Source organism: Callospermophilus lateralis, chromosome 9 (genome assembly GCF_048772815.1).
Source record: "Callospermophilus lateralis isolate mCalLat2 chromosome 9, mCalLat2.hap1, whole genome shotgun sequence".
Lineage (NCBI taxonomy): Eukaryota > Metazoa > Chordata > Mammalia > Rodentia > Sciuridae > Callospermophilus > Callospermophilus lateralis.
In genome coordinates, this window is record NC_135313.1 from 98904909 (window position 1) to 98927119 (window position 22211).

Genomic DNA, 22211 nt, shown 5'->3' on the forward strand with positions numbered 1-22211 from the left:
CTCTCCTGCCAAAGCGTGATGTTTTGCATAACATGGTCTCTGTTCACTTCCAATAGCAACTTCTGTCCCCTAAACACCACAGCTCACCTTCTTCCCTCTTAGCTGACTAAATGAGCTCAAATGGTTTGGCAGAGATTTTTTTTGAATGGTACAGACTTCTCTTGCCATCCTGTAGTTTTTGTTTCTAAAAACATTCCTTAAGTTAGTTGAACTAATAGACAAATTACAAGGTTCAGGATTAATGTCCATTGGTTTGCTCAAGAACAAAATGAGTAACTACTACATGCCAGTCACTGTTCTAGATGCTTGAGATACACTAGGGGAAAATAAAACAAAAAAGAAGTGATCTTTACCCTCTTTGAATGCATATTCTACTAGAAGGAGAAATGAAGTGAGCTACTAAGTGAGCAAAATGCAAAGTGTGTTTGAAGAGGTTAAGTGATACAAAATTGTAAAGCAGAGTAAAAGGCACTGGGCATACTGGGTGGTGATAGGCTGCGGTAGGAATATGGTGTGCAGGGTAAGCTCACTGAGAAAGCACTGGAAGAACTGAAGGAGGCGAGAGTGAGCTGTGTGGATGTTAGCAGGAAGAGTGATTTTAGGCACCAGAGCAGGGTGGTCAGGTGGATGAGTGTGAGTGGCCATTTGAATGACAGGGAGGTTCATTCAACTATTGAATGAACACAGTAAATGTTAGGAGAAGAGGAGATGAGACCAGGAGGCAGGTGACCTGGCACATTGGAAAGAATGAAGGAACTGAGGTTTTTCTCACATAGAAAAGAAGACCAGCAAAGTGTTTAGATCAGAGGAACAGGATGACCTGACTTAGATTTTAACAGGATCATTGTGGCTTCCTGCATACTTAGGAAGTTAAAAAAAAAAAAAAAGATACAAGTTTGGCAGGAGTGAATGGATTGGAGATTTAATTAACTGTGTTGGATGGGCCATGCGTAGTGACAACCAAAAGCAGATCAAATTTAGTTGATTTAGTACAGGTACTTTACCTAAAATCAAAGTTAAGCAATACTAAAAGTTGAGTTCGGGTGCCTGCACTCATCCTCACCATCTGCCCTGAACATACTGATAGTTTTAAGAGTTCTGATAGCAACCTGTATATGTTAGAACAAAGGCACAAAAGAGTGTGGATATTCTACAAATCAAGCAAAAACTACTGTCAAAATATTTTCCAACAAATCATTGGCTGAGGAATTTTACATAGATTCTGGCAGATAAAACTGGTCATTTAAAAAAAAAAAAGTCAATTTTCTGGTATTAGAAGATAAAGTCAAAGCCAGTGTGTTTCATATGAGTCTTTGCATTTGAACAGATATATGAATGACTTCATGAAACAAATTTAAAACGTGCTGGATACATAGTAAGGGTTCAGTAAATACTCATTTAATTGAATTGGATTTTATCCAAAACCATGTATCATATGCATCGACAGGGAAACAAGCCACCCATTGCTTGAAGCATCTGAAAAGTTGCCCTGGCAACACTCATCTGTTTAGTGATCACATTGATCCTACATCATGTTGATTTCTTACATAGTTAATTTTTCACTTTTGGATTGTAATGTCAGCACAATTATACATCTTCTACTTATTTCCCCAAAATAACATCACAGATCAAGTCCTATAGCTCAAATGCAGAAAACCTATAACTAAATTAAAAATCTGTGTTCCATTTTGACAATTATAAAAAGGGCTAATGCACTGGATACTGCTTTTAGAATTAGTTTAACTCAGGCCATTTTATTCTATATAAAATAAGTAAAGTTATATAACAAAATACAATGACATAAAATAAAATAAAGTTAGATATTTAGGCTCTGGGGTGTTAAGTATTATTTAAGAAACTCAAGGAAGAGATACCAGATATTATACAACCTAGTTGAGAACAAGGATTCAAAGATTCATAACTCTCAAGAATTCTAAAACAATGCAGCCTGTGTTCCCATCTAGTTCATCTGGGTGTAAGTTCAGAACTTCTAATAGCAAGCTGGTTGGTCTTAAGAAAGTGACAACTTTTCTGGGCCTCAAAGTCATCTGCCAAAGAAACTATGCTTTTGAACGTTGGGAGAATGGAATGAGATTCTTTGCTTAAATAAGAGTACATATTAGACAAAACACAACTAGAAGCTAAGTGCTGCTCCAGTATGAGAGTATGAGAATGTAACTATGGTGACTGGTAAATAGCCCCTATCTTCAGCTATCCTAGAGTTCCTCCCTTGCTGGCCAACACCACCTCTCCCTTGGGAACCTTTCTTCCTAGTCAGTGTGCATTATGCATATCCAATGCATACTGAGATTTGTGTGTATGTGTGTGTGTGTGTGTGTGTGTGTGTGTGTGTGTATTTGTTTTGTGCTAGGGATAGAACCCAGAGCCTCACATATGCTATGAAAATAATTTCCCACTGAGCTGCTGCATCCCCAGACCCCAACTTTTTTTTTTTTTTTTTATCATTTCCTTACAATGATGTGTACATAATGCACTTCCAGTGAATGGTGACTAACTGGTTCATAATTCATATGGAAATCCTTTAAATAGTTAGAAGTGACATATGATTATTAAATATGATTTTATGGTCACAATACATAATCAATTTGCAGATGTTTTCCCTTCGAATGGATTATGTTTAACATTTTTTCTATTCAAATGCACACTGACACATTGATGAAAGAGAACAGGAGCCCGAGTCAAACCAGCCCAAACTCCACTTCAGCCACAGACCAGAGCACCCTGGAGATGCTAGTACAGCCTTTAGGAAGCCAGATGCTGGGGAAGAATGTTTCAGTCCTGCTCATTACATTCTTAAATGACTAATTATTCCCCAAGAAAAGAATAATGTGACTCTTTCAATTACATGTGTCCTCTGTCCTGCGCGATTGTTTTCTTCTCTGCAGCCCTCCCTTCTCCTCCTGTGTTCACACCTGGAGTTACCTGAATGGCCCTATCACTATTTGGATGCCAGTAATAGGCTGAAATTTAGCAAGTCCAGAACCCAACTTTGGATCTGATCCTCATCCCAGCCTCCTCCCACGCTTAGTAAGTAATAAACTATGATTCTTGGTTTCCAGAGACAATACTCCTTTGAACTCCTTTGCTTTCTCTCAATCTCTCCCAGCCCATCAACACAGCCAAGATTTTGTCCCACAGTATACAGTGACTGACTCATAGAAGGGTAGGAAGGGGAGCATGCAGAGGGGTGGGAGGGGAAAGGAGGGGGCAGTGAGTTAGCAATGATGGTGGAATGTGATGAACATCATTGTCCAAAGTACATATTTGAAGACATGAATTGGTGTGAACATACTTTATATACAAACAGAGATATGAAAAATTGTTCTCTATATGTGTAATAAAAATTGTAATGCATTCCACTGTCATGTATTTAAAAAATAAAATCAATTAAAAAAATCCCAGAAACTGAAAAAAAAATCTTTCTGACACCATCTCTAGTTTGGTTCACTATAGGAGACCATTGAGTGTAAGTTCTTCTGTGTCATGAGAACACAGGGCACCTTTTCTCATTATCTTCCTTTGACTTCCACTCTCACCGAGAGGCACATCCAAATCCCATGATGGTCCAGGAGGTCCTCTGTGCTCCAGGTCCTACTAGTATTTCCCCTCTTTGCACTGATCTCTTTTTTCCTCAACCACACAAGCACAAGCATTTGAGCTTGATATTTTTTAAAATATTTTTTAGTTGTAGATGGACATAATAATTTTATTTATCTTTATGTGGTGCTAAGGTTCAAACCCAGTGCCTCACACATGCTAGGCAAGCACTCTACCACTGAGACACAACCCCAGCCCTGCACTTGTTATTCTCTCTATACTGAATTTTCTTCTCTTCCACAGACTTGCTTCTCTCTGGTAAACTGTCATCTAAGAAATAAGGTCTTTCTTTACCACTCTTTCTAAAAGATCAACCACATCCCCCAACAGTTCAATGTATTTCCTGCCCTAGGCTTACCTTTTCCACAATTATCACTATCTGAAACATTATATAGGCATTTGTTAATCTGTTTTACATTTGTTTCTCTACTAGAAAAGCAGCAGGAAAGGAGGAAATTTCTTAGAACAAAGCCTTTTTCATGGTAGTTAATCAATAAATGTGGTTGAATGATTCGATTAGATGTTTACCACTCATCACACCTTTCTGTGTCCTAGGGATGCACAGATATTAGACCTCTTTTTCTCAGAAGTCTCACATGGGTCAGGTCTGGGAACAAAGGAATTATGTGCTCCCATGTATCCTGCACACACTATATATTGGGTTATTTTCTCAAGGTTGATTTGTTTTTTTCAATGTCAATTTATCTACCTGAGTACTCCCTCAAGTTAATGGTGCTGAAACTAAATATGGTTCTATCCCAAAGGCAACTGTGTTCTTTAGATAATTTTGAAATTAAAAGTATGAAAAATGATTAAATTTGTCCCTTCTCACAAATATGTTCAGAAAAACTGATTAATTCTAAATCAGCTTGATAATAATCATGAGCTAATTAGAAGAATAATTGAGAAAATTGGAGTAAATTAAAACTGAATATTTATGCAAGACATGTTTATTTACAAAGGTTGATTAAAAGAAAAGGGAATGAAATTGTTGAGTGTTAGTGCTGGCTAGGCTTCCTTCAAAAGTTGTTTACTGTGGCTACAGATGTTGACTATGGCGAATCTAACTCAAAATGTAATCTGAACTCTTTATTCATGGGTTCTTTATCCATGCATTCAGCCAACCACAGATCAAAAATATTTGAAAAATCATTTCATGACCTTACTTATACATGGAATCTGGAAAAGCTTATCTCCTAGAAGATGAGAATAGAATAGTGATTATCAAAAGCTAGAGAGGAGAGAGATAGGGAAAGTTTGATCAAAGGGTATCAAGTTTAAAAACATAAATAAATTTGGGTTAATATTTGGTAGTTAGGAATAATGTACTTTATATTTCAAAAGTACTAGAAAATATTTTTAATGTTTTCACCACAAAAGAAATTTTAAATGTTTGAGGAGATTGAACATTACACAATGCACACATTTATCAAAACATGCCATGGTACCCCATAATTATGTACCATTTTATGCATTAATTCAATTCTGCTTTTAAAGTTTAAGAAAGAAGATATTTGAGAAAATGCAATTTTACTATACATGTGCAAGATTTTCCTTATTCTTATTCTCTAAATTATACAGTATAATAGCTATTTACATTATATTTATTTTGTATCAGATATTATAAGTAATCTGGAGATGATTTAAAAATACACAAGACTCAGTCACTATACCATTTTACATAAGGGGCTTCTATAAGGGACTTGAGCACCTGTGGATGTGCAGGATTCCTGGAAACATTCCCATGAACACTGTATGAGGAGAGGGTTTGTGGACTAAAGGATTGCACCAACTTCAAAGAACTTTGGCCAACATGAAGAAGAGGTCACACCACTACCGCTTAACTCACCACCCAGTGTTTGAATCTATGGAAAAGCTTTGATCAGGAAGTATGTTTTAAACCATTCTTGCAATGAATGAACTGTTATTTTTAATGAGAATGCTTGGTCTTTTCCTAAACAATAACATCAGATAGTCAAACTAAAACGAGTCTCTACAACATAAACTTTATTAATTTGCAAAAAAAACATTCTCTTTGCCATTTTTTTTTCTGTGGATTTATAAAATTGCTATTTTACATTGCCAATGAATTCTGCAAATCAAAATAAAATTATTTGAAATGCTAATGTTATTCTGTATTCCTGATTATGTCAACCAGATTAATTTTGTACTTATTTGCAATTTACAACAAGATCTGTATTCATTTTTGCCATTCAGTCTACTTGGTACAGTTGCTAAACATTCCTATCAATATTGCAGACAAGAGGGAGCACCAGATTAATCCAAATACCTAAACACAGTTTGCCTGATCTTGACTAATTTATCTTATATTGACAAAATCAAAAGTACTTAAGAAATAAGCATGCAAAATGTTACTCGCCATCTTGTAAATGTCAACCTTATTGGGAGGCAATATTATGTGCGGAATGCTTGCTTAATTTAAATTTCCAGCATAATTGAAATATGTTTTAATAAATCTTACATATTAAAAATAATCTGGTTGCAACAGTACCAGAAAAATTAGACTCATTTGATAGCATTCTCATTTAAATACTTAGCACTCTGCTTGTACTCAATGATTATATCAAGTAAATCCTTCAAATTCGCAGTAAAAATGTAATTGCCTGAGAAATAATATAATAAAAATGTGAACAACAAATATATGTAGTCTGCATTACAACTATAGAGCTAGTCAATAACAAAATAATTGATAGTAGTTATTGTTTGATAGTTTAGAGTTATAATTTGAAACTGTTTACATTGCAGTTATGTAAATTTATGGTTTGGTTTCAAAAAATCACAGTGTTATAGAATTCAGTCCTTTCTAGCTCTTACAGGCACAGAATAATATTATAATATCAAATTCTTTTTTCTCACACTTTTATTGGTGCATTATAGTTGTACATAATGATGGGATTTGCTGTTCTATATTTGTATATGCTCACAAAATAACAATATATTTTAGCCAAATTCTTTATTTTAGGATCAAATCCTTTATTGCTGATTAATTAAGAAAAAGACATTCTTCATGGAAAAAAAAAACATAACTTCAGTATAATTCCATGTATTTTCTCCAATCTATCCATATATTTGTTCCTTGATCATTGCTTCTCATGACAAGAGAGACTTAATTCTTGTAGCACCTTGAAAGTTCATTTCACGTTCTGCTTTCACCATCTGGCTACTCCTTCCAACTAGAATTTGGTTGATAGCACATTCCTGAGAGAACCTTCCAGAAAGAATTATATTTCTCTTTTGGCTTTCCATGTGTATCATAACTAAAGTACAAACTACACTATCACTTCAAAATTAAATGACCTGTTTCTTCCCTTGCTAGTGAGATCTAAAAATATGTGGTTCACGTGTTCATCACCACAGAAATTCTAGAACATCACACAGCACCTAGTGCTGACAAGCAATTCAACACATTTGTTAGACAATTAAGGAAACAGGAATTGAGTTTGCCAAACAGAAACATGTTTGAATATGCTCTAGAAGGCTCCTTAGTATCTGTTTATCCATCTCACTGGCACTGTGCCAAAGCCTGTAAGATTGGAAGAGTAAATAGACATTTCGTGGACTCCACTGATGGAAAGCAAGGAAGAGCCCTGTGATCAAAAGCCACCATTCCCCAACCATTCCCCATTTACCTGACCCATGGACGATGCTCAGCCCATTTCTGGCAACACAAAGGCAGGCTTTCTTTCAACGGTCTTCAAATCTTGTGGAAGGTTTGGCGCTGTTACAGTACACAGTCCCTCCAGGGACACTGGATTTCTTCTACCAAGCAAGTTTTCCCTGGCAAGTCACTTCTTACATATGCTCTAGAACAAAGTTATACTAAGAAGTTAGATTTATGGGTAAAATATACCAAAAAAATTTACATGTTTATATATATATATATTATATATATATAATATATATACATACACACATATATATGTATGTATATATATAAAATACACACATATATGTGTATATATAGTTATATATATATATATATATATAGTTATATATATGTATGTATAATATATATGTATGTATAAATGAGTGGAGACAAGCAATTCCTGGTAAACCTTAGACTTTTGATAACCAGGAGTTTCCTTACCAAATGTGGTTTGTATCATGTGAGCCCAATAAGAGTATGGTGCCTCTTATTCTCCAGAAAGAGACTCCTTGAGTTCTCCAGTGACTAGGACCTGCAAACCATACATTCCCATCTCCACAAAAAGCTCCAGTTGGCTCTCTATAAGTTGGGAAGAACTGTGCTCTCAGATGAGTGGGCCCCAACCTGCCAGTCTCTCTCCGATGACTCCTTGCCTTCTTGCTGGACACGTGGACTCTGATGGTCTGAGACTCTGAGCAAGCATTGCTGTCACTACTATTAGGGAAGAGTTTTGCTATACAATTCTTCTGTGTGCATTGCTATTCATGCACCACTTCTATTTCCACTCTGAATCCATGTATTCGGTCACTTTATTTTCTTTTTTTTCTAAAGAATAGCCACTGAGTTCCTACAGAGAAGTGAACAGAAGAAGGTGTGACCTTTGCTTTTATGATTTATATTTCCTAGACATGGACTATATACTCAATATATCTTGGTTCACTCTATTTTCTCTCTTCCTTTTCTGGCTTTGAAATGACTTAGCATGAAGTCTTATACTTGTGGGAGGAGAGGAGAGAGAGAGAGAGAAAGAGAGAGAGAGAGAGACAAACAGAGAGAGAGAGAGAAGAGAGAAGAGGGAAGAGAGAGAGAGAGAAACTTGTGTGGGTTTAACACCATAACCACTTTCCAAACACATACACCCACATGCACACACACAGAGAGAGGCATTCTTCTAATACAATAAGCAGAGGGTTTTTTTTCCTCCCTATCAAATATTTTGTAACTATATGTGGATCATATATTCTTTCTTCACTTATTTCTCTCTATCATTTACAATATGTAAGACACTGTCTTCAACACAGAAATTCTTCACGGAGCACCTGACAAGTGATATATAAATAAATAAATGTGGAATTGAAGTTTGTCATTGTTCACGTATAGCAAAACATGAAAATATTTTCAGAAACTCCATAGCTTGCAGTATATTACTAATTCTAAATATTGAATATGTAAGCCTGGGTAACAATTATACTTCCCCAGCATCTTGACAAAAGGCTAGGTCATGTGACTTGTTCAGCCAATGAAATGGATTGAAAGTGGTGCTACCTACTCCTGAGCAGAACTGCTAGAAACAACTGTGTGGTTCCATCATGTGTTTCTTCTCTGCTCTGAGAAGACCGGTATGACCCATAGAAGGGGCTTTTTCAACACCACATTTTAGGGTCCAGGGGATACAGAATCTCAGCTAAACTCACAGATGACATGAACCAAGGGCAAGAAATAAGACTTTACTGTTTGAAGCCATTGAAATGTTGGTGTTTTTTGTTTGTTTGTATTTTTTTAATATTGGAAGCACAATCGAGTCCAAGCCAACTGATTATTGGTATCTCAGGGACTTGTCAATTTGATGGAGGAATTATTTGGTGTTGCTAACAATTCGAGAGTCAGAACTGATTAATGGAAGAAAGCTCTCATTCCCTGAGAAAACCCAGTGGGCATCAAGTATTAGAAATTCTTAATATTTTGTAGTTCTTACAACCATATCCAGGTAGGATCCATCATAGCCTCCATGAGAAACCTCAAGTACTAATTGCAATTACATCTGAGATTTTACTGTGTTTCTGCTCTCTGTTATATTTTATTTAGTCTTCACAATGATCTTCAAGTCAATAACTTACACAGGCCCAGAGACCTTATTCCTGGGCATTTCTGTCCTTAAGTATTTGTGAGTGGTTTTATGTCTGTGAGCATGGGTGCTGGGAAGGACAAAATGAGAAGTATATATTCTTGGTCTCTGTCACACAGTTCCTGATAAGGAGCTCCTAATTGGAATGCCTTGAATAAAAGGAGTGAGAGGAACATGAATTGTTATTCATAACAAATGCTTCTCAACTATACTTGAGTTTATGCTAATAAGTTAACCCTTAGAGGATGGGGCTAGGAGAATAGATCTGGATGCCAGGGGAACCAACCATCAGATTAGAGAGTTGAAAATTTCCTCCCCACACCCTCACCTCCTGGGGGGGTGGGGAAGGGCAGGAGTATGAATTTAAAAGCAAAAGCCAGTGATTTAGTCAATCATGCCTGCAAAATAGAACATCTATAAAAATCTCAAGCAACAGAAGCTTGAGAATGTGATGATCATTATTATCCAAAGTATATGTATGAGGACATGAATTGTTGTGAGTATACTATATATACAACCAGAGATATGAAAAATTGAGTTCTATATGTGTAATAAGAATTGTAATCCATTCCGTTGTTATATATAAATTTTAAAAAAAAGAAAAAAAAATTGTAGCACTTAGTGGCATTCTAGCTGAAGCAAACATTACTTGGAATCACTAGTGCATGGAATCAAAATGTCTCTTTGAAATTTGCAGACCAACACTTTCATTTTCTAGAAGGAAAACTGAGGCCTGACGAGAGGACAGTAACTTTCTGTTTTAATAAGTTTTTTTACTACTGCAATTGACCAGATCAACTGTAGAGGAGGAAACATTTATTTGAGGGCTCACAGTTTCAGAAGTCTCAGTCCACAGACAGCTGGCTCCATTCCTGGAGGCTCAAGGTCATGCAGGACATCATGGAGGAAGAGTGTGGCAGAGGGAACTGGCTCACACTGTGGTCCCGAATCTGAGCAACAAACTCCACACTCCAGAAACAAAATACATACCCTGGGGCTGTGGATGTGGCTCAAGTGGTAGCGCGCTTGCCTGGCATGCGTGCAGCCCGGGTTGGATCCTCAGCACCACATACAAACAAAGATGTTGTGTCCGCCGAAAACTAAAAATAAATAAATAAATAAATATTAAAAAAAAAAATACATACCCCATAGCCATGTCCCCAAGGAACTACTTCCTCCAGCCCACTCCACTGCCTCCAGTTACCTCTCAGTTAATCCAACCAGGAATTAATTCAGTGATTAGTTTAAGGCCATAACTCAATCCTTTCTCCTCCAAACCTTCTTGCATTATTGTTTCACACGTGAGCTTTTGGGGATCAACAGACTCATTCTGGTGATCAGTTCACTTTGGACAGCTTAACAAACTTTAGTACATCAGTGCTTTCTTGAATTTGATTTTACTCCCTAACAAAATAGTGCAAAAGTAAACCCGGTGTTTTGCATTCCTAGTTACAATGCAGATAGCAGTTCTCTGCTACCTGAAATCCATGCCTAGAAATCCACATCTTTTATTTACTCCACCCTTTGTCCCCTTACATTCTAATTCATTCCATCACACAGGGAACTGAATTTAGACTGCAAATGGTATCATATCAGGAAACAAAAGTATTCTTTAGAACAGTGTCTTTGTGTTTATTTTTGCTAAGTCCGTCTTTCAAATCTTGATTACATTAGATTAATGGTCTAACTTGAGAGCTTAGAGAACAAAATCATTACATGCCAACACGGCTAATAGGCCACCTAAATAGAGGCTAAAGTTTTAATGAACATTAAGATGCTTATTCTGAGTTAGGATCAGGGAAAAGGATTAGTGAGTATTTTAAGTGAACAAGGTGTGCATTTATTTAAGGCATCAAACACCTGGTTTCCTTTGAAGTTTATAAGGCATGTTGAGTATGGAGTATGAAGCAGGGCCACCGACTCTAGTTAATATCGTAATTATTTGTAAAAGTCCAAGTACTTTTAATAGATGTATCTTTATGATAAGAATTTTAATAATCATCATCCTAATAGAAGAAAGAGGTTGGTACTCATTAATACTTCAGTATAAATTGTTCTGTGAGTAGATTAATAAAAACATAAAAGTTGACTTCTCAAAGGGAACTCAGCATAGGGCCTAGCCTCCCTCACACGCACCAGTTAGGGGACAGTCATGGTTCCTGCACCTAGAAAGGGTGATTCAACACCCACTACACAGTGAGAGCTTGTTAAATGACACAATGAAACACACAAAAGGTGTGATTTTGTACAAAACTAAGTCTTAGTCCTGGTCTCTCTCAAGCTTCTGTCAGATATTTTCTCCATTTTCATCTTCAACTTAAATCTATTCTATTCTCCCTGCTCATTCATCTTGGCCAGTTTTATTCCTTGACTTCTTCCAAGTCAATTCTTGTGTGTGACTACTTTCTTACGGTATTGCAAACCTGCCCTCAGGGCTTAAGTGAGACCCATTTTCTCCAACAGCCTTCTCTGACCACTAGTTTTCATGATCATCTTCCCTCAGTCACATCTCTCTTGTATGAAATTTTCATGTGACACAGGCCCATACAGATGGATCTTCCAATCTCAGTTTTTGTGACTCACATAACAGTGCCACTGTTATGACAGCTTGGTTCAAGGACATGAATGGGACCAAATATCTAATTATCTTTTTTTGTGTGTGTGGGAACATTTCTGAAAACTGAATACATAGGCCAAGAGTAACCTTTTAAGATATGATTTCAAATTTCAGCAGTAGTTCAATATATATCATCTATAAGAGGAAAGTGGATTATAGCCATCTTCAATGCTAATCATCAGATGAGATCCACAACCATGAGCACCTTCCATAGGCACATACCACTGCTATCAGAGGTTGGATTTTGCATTGAGAAACTATAGTTCCTACCCTCAAGCCACAACCATACAGGTATACTGCATTGTGCTAGAAACCCAAGAAGCTCTAGTTGACCATGGCTTATTCTTTTGAATACCAAACAGTTAGAGGAAGGATTTTTTAAAACAAAAATCAAAACAGATGTTTTATAGAACATAATGCAAAATGCATACAATTTTAAATCTTAACTTGAGTCTTGATAAGGACCTTAGATTACAGCGTCTGTTTCAGGCAACCACCACATGTACATTGGAATAAGTTGTTCTCCTTCAAAGAGAGAAAAAGAGGAAGAGGGAAAAAAATGAAAATTTGAGAAAAACCCCATGAGACATCTCTATCACATGAGGATGCATCGAGCCTCCAGTTGGACCACTTCCCTTTCTGCAAGACACACCACCAGAAGCTGCCCTGAGAATGCCCAGAAGAAAACTTTGATGTGTTCTTACCCACATGAGCATGTCTACAGAAGCACGTTCCAGACAGTACTCACTGTGTCCTGCCTCACCATTGTAATTAACCAAACAGTTTTGTTTAATTAGAGTAAACGTGTCTGGAATGCTATAATTACTTGTTAGTATGAAAAACATTTGCGCTAATTAGGCATTCATTGGAAATTTTAAAAGTCACTTATATTAGCAATTAAAACTGAAACCATACTTCCAGATTGAATTTCCCATGTCAGTGAACTAAGCAGTTCAACTGGCCCAAACCAAACTGATAGTAACTCTGGATGTCAAAGAAGGAAAAGAATAGAACACAGGTAAACGGGTGGGGAAACCAAAGTGCTGAACAGCCACTCCCAGCAGAAGTTACCAAGGTAGAGGGGTGGGCTGAGATCCAATGAAGCATTTGTGTAAAGGCAAGCATGCGAAAAGGAGGGTGGGAAGAAAGAGAGACAGAGAAGAATGCAACATTTATTCCTCCAATAAATAAGTGGTTCTACCCAATGGACAGAATAGCTTGTACTCCCTCAGATTTGGAAGAAATTAAATGTTCTTACAAAACAATTGCACAACAACATCACAAAGCATGGCAGAAATCATGGCACAATATTTTAAATCTCACTAGTTGAAATATGATAAACTGTCACGAAACGATAGAGGTCTGAGGCTTACCTGGTATTTCCGAGGGGCAACTGTCCATCAAATAGAAAGTTGTTCAGGCAGCCTTGCCCAATAGATGGAGTGTTGCTATTATGGTGTGTTTGTTTTGAATGAGAGAGGGAAAGAGCGTTGCATTCCTAAGTAAGCACACAGGGTCAAGTGTAGATAGTAGATTTTTTAAATATGTATTTTGATCACATTGAAAATGAATTATGTCTGATTTTGTCTGATTTCAGCCAGATGGCTTTTCCCTAGATTCTTTTTAAATTTTTTCTGACTTTGAAATTCCATTGAAGAAATTTTCCTAGATCAAAATACCACAAATTGTAAAAGTTATAATTGTGTTTGATAAGGGCTAACTCACACATCACCAATTTGGACTTCAACACCCTGTCTTTGTTTTTCCTCTTCCCTTCCATAAAAGCTTCCAAAATTGTACATTTCAATCACTGGGATGAAGTTAGCACATTTTCGTTTTCTTTTAGAGCTATTCCAAGCTTCCGTGACAATAAATACTTCGTGTTTTCTCTCTAGACAGATGCCACATCTGTCACATACAGGGAGCTATTGTTCTATTTTCTAATTCATCCCTTTCCATGTCATAAATCTTAGTGAAGGAAAGGCTCATCTACATGTACAACTAATTTGACTGTTCTGACTGAACCGAGGGGCTATTACCTGCTTGCTGATAACTTAGTTAAATAACTAGCTGTCAGAGGGATCACGCCAGCGATGTTAAAGCACAGTGAGACTGATGACAGAGGCTGTGTTTTACCACTGGATGAGGACTGTAGCAGAACCAGGGATTCCATACAGAGGCCAACCCAGTCCTGGAAGTGCCAGCATAAGCAACATTTGTTTTCATAACTCAGTTTTCTCTGATTAAATAAGCATAATAGTTTTAATAATTTGTCTTGGTTTCTGAAAATTGCTCTTCCCAGGTGTTCATTTATGTGCATATTTGATTAATACTTTCCCAGTTTCATCCCCTGCTTCACATTCTGTGTCTCACTCAAGGCACTCAGTTCTGTGGGACCAGGGCTGGATACATTGTCTCAGCCTTCATCATGGATTATTGTTCCTCGGCCTGGCCCATCATACCTGGAGCACTGAAGATTTCTCCCCTCCCCAGTGCTTTCATTTTTATTATTTTGAAGTTCTACTGGCAGCCATTTTGATATATTGAATTACTAACTCAACATAATATTAAAATATTAACACTTTTTGAATATCCAACTCTCTTAAGAACATCACTGCTGGTATGTTTCTCAGGTATCTGGAATCCAGTTTCCACACCACTCCTGGTCTTTCTCTCCAAGCCTGTTCTTCATCCATCAGTTTCTCCCTCAGTGAATAGCTCTTCCTCTCATACAGTTGCCCAAGCATTAGCCCCGGCCAGCAGCCTTAATTCTTCTCAGCCTCAAGCAGTAATTTTAATGAGTCACTGGAAAATTTAATCACACTTCATTTATGTATTTCAAATCCATCTACTTGTTTCACTCACTGCATACATATCTGCTCAATTTCAGACAAACTTATCTGAGTTATCTTTGACCAGTAGCAATCTTCAAATATAGAGATTCTCTACAACTTGGTCCCTTATCACCCATTCTTTGCTGTGCTATGTAAGCTTTCTCTTGTGTCTAAAATCTTCATGTGTTTAAGTGGTACACACTTTTAATCCCACCTTGGGAGACTGAGGCAGGATGATCACAAGTTTGAGAACAGCCTCAGCAAATTACTAAGATAGTCTCAAAATAAAAAATAAAAAGAGTTGGGGATGTGGCTCAGTGTCAGAGTACCCCTGGGTTCGATTATCAGTAACACGCACACACACACACACACACACACACACACATCCTAACATTTATATTATACTCATAAACCTAATGTTTGATTATCATGAAAAATTTTAGTCTTTAATAAGCAACTCCCAGGTCGAAAGATAAACACAAATCCAAATTGCAAACGTCTAGAAAACAGTGATAATGAAAACAATACATTCAGAACCAAGATACTGCAAAAGATCCACTCAGAATAAAAACATAATTATAAACATGGAAGAAATAATGAATGTACGCAAATTGAGCATCTCACTGAAAGTTAGAACAAAAAGTTGAAAAATAATTATATTTACAGAAAAAAAATGTTAAAGATAAAACACAAATTTATGTTTTGGAAAATAAATCATCACCACCAACAACAAACACCAATAAATGAATGTTTTTTATTTGAAAAAATATAAATCATTAATTTACCTGAGAAGAAGAAAATGAAAAACAAATACATAAAATTAAAAAATTATGTTTATGATAAGTGGAAAGTAATCACCAGAACAAAAACAATAGAATAAAACCTAAGACTTTTTTCTCCCAAACTCAAACCAAACAAGCAAACAAAACATTAAAAATTGAATGCAGTGGATATTAACATTGTGACAAAATATAATTTATCAAAACTGACTTCTAAAACTAAGAAATTGAATAGAGATATTTCTTTACAAATAGAAAATCTTTTAATAGTATACTGAGTAAAGGACATCAGAAACATATGGCTTCATAGGAGAATTCCACCCAACTCACAAAATTTCAGTACTATTTAAAATGTTCCAGAGTATAGGATCAAAGGTACTATTTTAAAGGGGAAAATATAATATTGATCTAAAAAATAAAAATGCACAAAGCAAAACATCACAGACTATTTTTTTTTTATTATTTTAAACAAAACCTCATGCTATGAATTCAAGGATTGTCCACTATTAAGAAATAGATTTAGACTTCACCAGTGAGCCTGTCTCGCCAGATACCGGAGACTGGAGGGCCCCATCACGCGCTGCCTCACAGGGAGAGGACCACCACACTGTGCTGCGGTTCCCCATCCACCAACGTGTGGACCCCCCAAGACCACCTCCGTCTTGGGACAATGCAGCCACCACCATAGACCTCCCCACGTGTTTGTTTCCAAGGTGGGACAACAGACAGGGCCTGGAGGCAGTTGCCCACTGCAGCACTGCACACCACAGTGCTGAATTGTTGAACAGGCCACCTAACTCCATCGCACAGCCGGTCCTTCCAGCCTCATCTCTGAAATCATTTTTCTTCATGTTGAGACACCTCTTGGGTTACCTCCTCTGCCACCTCTGCCATCTTTAGTTAGGGCAGCTTCCATCTTGGGACACCAACTGGGGCCTGGAAACCCAACATCAAGGTACAGTTTTGATGCTATTGTAGCCACCAATGAAGGATGTGGCCACTCCATTTAGGGACCTGGAAGACCATCACCAAGGTCCCTATGGGCCTGGTTACACCAAAGGTATCCTTAGTAAGTGTGTTAGTAGACACCATCTTGTTGCAAAGGCAAAAGAGAGCCTTGTGTGGGGTCATCTCTTTTTCTTTTTTCTCCTGCTAAGAGCCAACTTCTTTTGATTCCCCTTTCACTCATTCTATAATTGAATACCTTTGTATTCTCACAACCTACCTCATAAACATCACATCCTACCCACCTGCTGTTCTCTCTCTGTCTGCCATTAGAAACTGTAAACCCTTATGCAAACCTACTGTCTATATGGAAGATGATAACCAAACATACCATTTCTGTTTATAGCAACAAAACTGTAATTGTCTAAATAGGAGCTAATTGATTTATGGCTGTATATTGTTTGCATTGGGTGCTGTAACATTAATCTCCCCTTAATGGTGAGATATAGGTAACCCGCAGGGACACTACAAAATTATAGGGTAGAAACTTTAATATCTACAATCCGTGCTGCGAAAGAGAGGAAGACACACAGACAACATGAATAAACAAGGGAAGAAAGTGCCCCAAACAAACCAAGATACTACAATAATAGAATATATTGACAGTACAGTAGATGAAGTGTCAAAGAAGGTGTTCAGAACGTACATAATTAAAATGATATGTGAATCAAAGAATGACAGAGAGCAAATACCGGCAACAATTGATCACTACAAAAAAAAAAAAAGAGAGAGAGATAAGAAAGCAAATACAGATAGGAAAAGATTACTTCAAGAAAGAGAGATTCTGGGGGGAAATAACAGAAATCATTGAAATGAAGAAAACAATAAATGAAATTTTTAAAAAACTCAATATAAAGCATCACCAATGGACTAGATCACTTGGAAGACAGAACTTCAGACAATGAAGACAAAATATACAATCTTGAAAATAAAGTTTACCACACAGTGAAGAGGTTAGGAAACCATGAACAAAACATACAAGAATTATGGGATACATCAAAAGACCAAATATATGGTTTATAGGGATAGAGGAAGGAATGGATATTGAAACCAAAGAAATGCACAACCTCTTGAATGAAATAATATCAGAAAATTTCCCAAACATTAATAATGGATAAGAAAATCAAAGATAAGAGGCTTACATGTCTCCAAGTGTACAAAAATTACAACAGATATATACCAAGGCACATTATAATGAGAGTGCCTAGCATGCAAAATAAGAATAGAACTTTAAAGGCCACAAGAGAGAGGAATCAGATTACATAGAGGGGGAGACCAATTCAGATATCAGAAAATTTTTCAACCCAAATTCTCAAAGCCAGGAGATTCTGGAACAACATACACCAAGATCTGAAAGAAAATGGATGTCAACCAAGAATCTAATGTCCAGAAAATTAAGCATCAGATTTGATGACAAAATAAAAACCTTCCACAATAAACAAAAGTAAAAAGAAATTATGGCGAGAAAGCCTACTTTACAGAACATTCTTGATAAAATATTCCATAAGGAGGAAATGAAAAACAACAACAAAAATCAGCAAAGGAAGGAATTATACTAAAGGAAAGACCAATCAAAGGAGAAACCAAGTCAAGTTAAAAAACAAAAATAAACCAAAATTACCAGGAATACAAAGCATATTTAAATAATAACCCAGAATGTGGATGGTCTAAATTTATCAATTAAAAGGCATAGACTGGGACTGGGATTATGGCTCAGTGGCAGAGCACTTGCCTAGTACATGTGAGGCACTGGGTTCTATCCTCAGTGCCACATAAATATAAATAAAGATATTGTGTCTATCTACAACTAATAAATAAAAAAATAAATAGAACCTTTAAAAAAGACATAGACTAGCAGATTAGATTTTTAAAAAGACACAACAATATGCTGCCTTCAAGAAACTCATCTCACAGGAAAAGGACATGTACAAACTGAAGATGAACAGATGGGAAAAAATGTATCATTCACATGGACTGAATAAACAAACAGAGGTTTCCATCCTCTTATCAGATAAAGTGGACTTTAAACCAAAGTTAGTAAAAAGGGATAAAGAAGGACATTTCATACTGCTTAAGGGAATCATATATCAACCAGACATAGCAATTGTAAATATCTGTTCCCCAAACAATGGTGTATCTAGGTGTATGAAACAAACCTTTCTCAACTACAAGAATCAAACAGACCACAACACAATAATACCGGGTGACTTTAACAAACCTCTCTTGCCACTGGGTAGATCTTCCAAACAAAAACTAAACAGAGAAATTGTAGAACTCAATAAACAATCAATAATTTAGACTTAACAGAGATAGACAAAATATTCCATCCATCAGCAAGCAAATACACTTTTTTGCTCAGCAGCACATGGATCCTCTTCCAAAATAGACCATATGTTATGCCACAAGGCCAGTCAGCAATTACAAAAAAATATAGATACTACCCTGCATTCTATTAGACCTTAGATGAAATTAGGAATCAATGAAAAAATAAAAAAAAATAGAAGCTCCTTCAACACCTGGAGTCTAAATAATATGCTATTGAATGACACATGGATAACACAAGACATCAGAGAAGAAATGAAAAAATTCTCAGAGGTAAATGAGAACTCTAATATGAGATATCAAAATCTCTGGGACACTATGAAGGCAGGGCTAGGAGGAAAGTTCATTGCATTAATCCCATTTATTAAAAGAATAAAAAGGCAACAAATAAATAACCTGACATTTCATCTCAAAACCCTAGAAAAAGAACAAACAAACACCAAAAATAGTAGAAGGCAGGAAATAACTAAAATCAGGGCTGAAATTATGAAATTAAAACAAAAAAAAAAACAATTTTGACTAAACAAAAAGCTGGTTCTTAGAAAAAATAAATAAAATTGACAAACCTTTAGCCATCCTAATGAAAAGAATAAGAGAGAAAACTCAAATTACTAAAATTCAGGATGAAAAGGGAAATATTATGACAGACACTATTGAAATACAGAAGACAATTAGAAACTATTTTGAAAATTTATACTCCAGTAAAATAGAAAAATCTCAAAGACACTGACAAATATCTAGAGGCATATGATCTACCTAAACTGGATCAGGAGGTCATACACAACTTAAACATATCAATTTCAAGCAAAGAAATTAAATATGTCATAAAAAGTCTACCAACCAAGAAAAGAACCCGATGAATTCTCATCCGAGTTCTATAAGACCTTCAAAGAAGAATTAGTACCAATACTCCTTAACTTGGTCCATGAAATAGAAAAGGAGGGAACCTGTCAAACTCATTCTATGGAGATAGTATTACCTTGATACCAAAACCAGACAATAACACATCAAGGAAAGAAAATATCAGATAATATCCCTCAAAACATAGATGTAAAAATTATAAATAAAATGCTGGCAAATTACATACAAGGCACATTTAAAAAATAGTGCACGTTATTAGAGAAATGCAAACCAAAACTACTCTAAAATTTCATCTCACTCCAGTTAGAATGGCAGTTATTAAAAATATAAGCAACAATAAATGTTGGTGAGGATGTAGGGGGAAAGGCAACTTATACATTACTGATGGGACTACAAATTGGTACAACAAATCTGGAAAGCAGTATGGAGATTCCATAGAAAACTTGCAATGGAACCATATTTGACCCAGCTATCCTACTCCTCAGTTTATACCCAAAGAACTTTAAAACAGCATACTACAGTGATACAACCACATTGATGTTCATAGCAGCACAATTCATAATAGCTAAATTGTGGAACCAAACTAGATGCCCTTCAGTAGATAAATGTATAAAGAAACTGTAGTACATATTCACAATGGAATATTACTCAGCATTAAGAGAGAATAAAACCATGGCATTTTCAGGTAAATGAATGGAATTGGAGAATGTGATGCTAAGTGAAGTAAGCGAATCACAAAATACCAAAGGCTGAAAGTTTTCTTTAAGATAAGTGGATGCTAATCCATAATGAATGTGGGGTGGGGAGCATTGGAAGAATAAAGGAACTTTGGATAGGGCAAAAGGGAGGGAGAGAAAGAAAGGGGGCACAGGGGTAGGAAAGATGGTGGAATGAGATAGACATCATTACCCAAAGTACATGTATGAAGACAAGAATAGTGTGACTCTACTTTGTGTACTAGCAGAGAAATGAATAATTGTGCTCGATTTGTGTACTATGAATTGAAATGCATTCTGCCATCATGTATAATGAATTAGAACAAATCAATTAATTAATTTTTAAAAATTAACCTTGGTCAAATGGGATTTATCACAGGGATGCAAATTTTGTTCAATATATGGAAATCAATAAGTGTAATTTATCACATCAATAGACTTAAAGACAAGTATCACATGACTATATCAATAGATGCAGAGAAAGCATTTGACAAAGTACAGCACACTTTCATGTCCAAAACACTAGAAAAACTAGCAATAGTAGGAACATACCTCAACATTGTAAAAGCAATCTATGCTAAATCCAAGGCCAATATCATTTTAAATGGAGAAAAAATGAAAGCATTCCCTCTAAAAACTGGAACAAGACAGGGATGGCCTCTTTCACCATTTCTATTCAACATAGTCCTTGAAATTCTAACCAGAGCAATTAGACAGATGAAAGAAATTAAAGGGATACAAATAGGAAAAGAAGAAACCAAACTATCACTATTTGCCAATGACATGATTCTATACTTAGAGGATCTAAAAAATTCCAGCAGAAAACTTCTAGAATTAATAAATCAGTTCATCAAATCAGCAGGATATAAAACTAATACTCATAAATCAAAAGCATTTCTATACATCAGTGATGAATCCTCTCAAACAGAAATTAGGGAAATTACCCAATTCATAATAGCCTCAAAAATACATAAGAGAGTCAATTTAACAAAAGAAGTCAAATTCCTTTACAATGAAAACTACAGAACACTAAAGAAAGAAATTGAAGAATATCTTAGAAGATGGAAAGATCTTCCATGCTCTTGGATAGGCAGAATTAATATTGCCAAGATAGCCATATTACCAAAAGTGCTACAGAGATTCAATGTGATTCCAATTAAAATCCTATCATCATTCCTTATGGAAAAAGAAAAAGAAATCATGAAATTCATTTGGAAAAATAAGAGACCTAGCATAGACAAAGCAATCCTTAGCAATAAAAGTGAAGCAGGAGGCATCACAATACCAGAACTTAAACTACCCTATAAAGCTATCGTAACAAAAAAAATGGCATGGTATTGGCACCAAAATAGACCTGTAGACCAATGGTACAGAATAGAAGACACAGAGCCAAACCCACATAAATACAGTTATCTCATACTAGACATAGGTGCCAAAAATATACATTGGAAGAAAGATAGCCTCTTCAAAAAATGGTGCTGGGAAAACTGGAAATCTATATGCAGCAAAATGAAATTAAACCACTATCTCCAACCCTGCACAAAACTTAACTCAATGGAGATCAAGAACCTATAAATTAGACCACAGATCCTGTGCTTAATAGAAGAAAAAGTAGGCACAAATCTTCATCATATCAGATTAGGCCCTGACTTTCTTACCAAGACTCC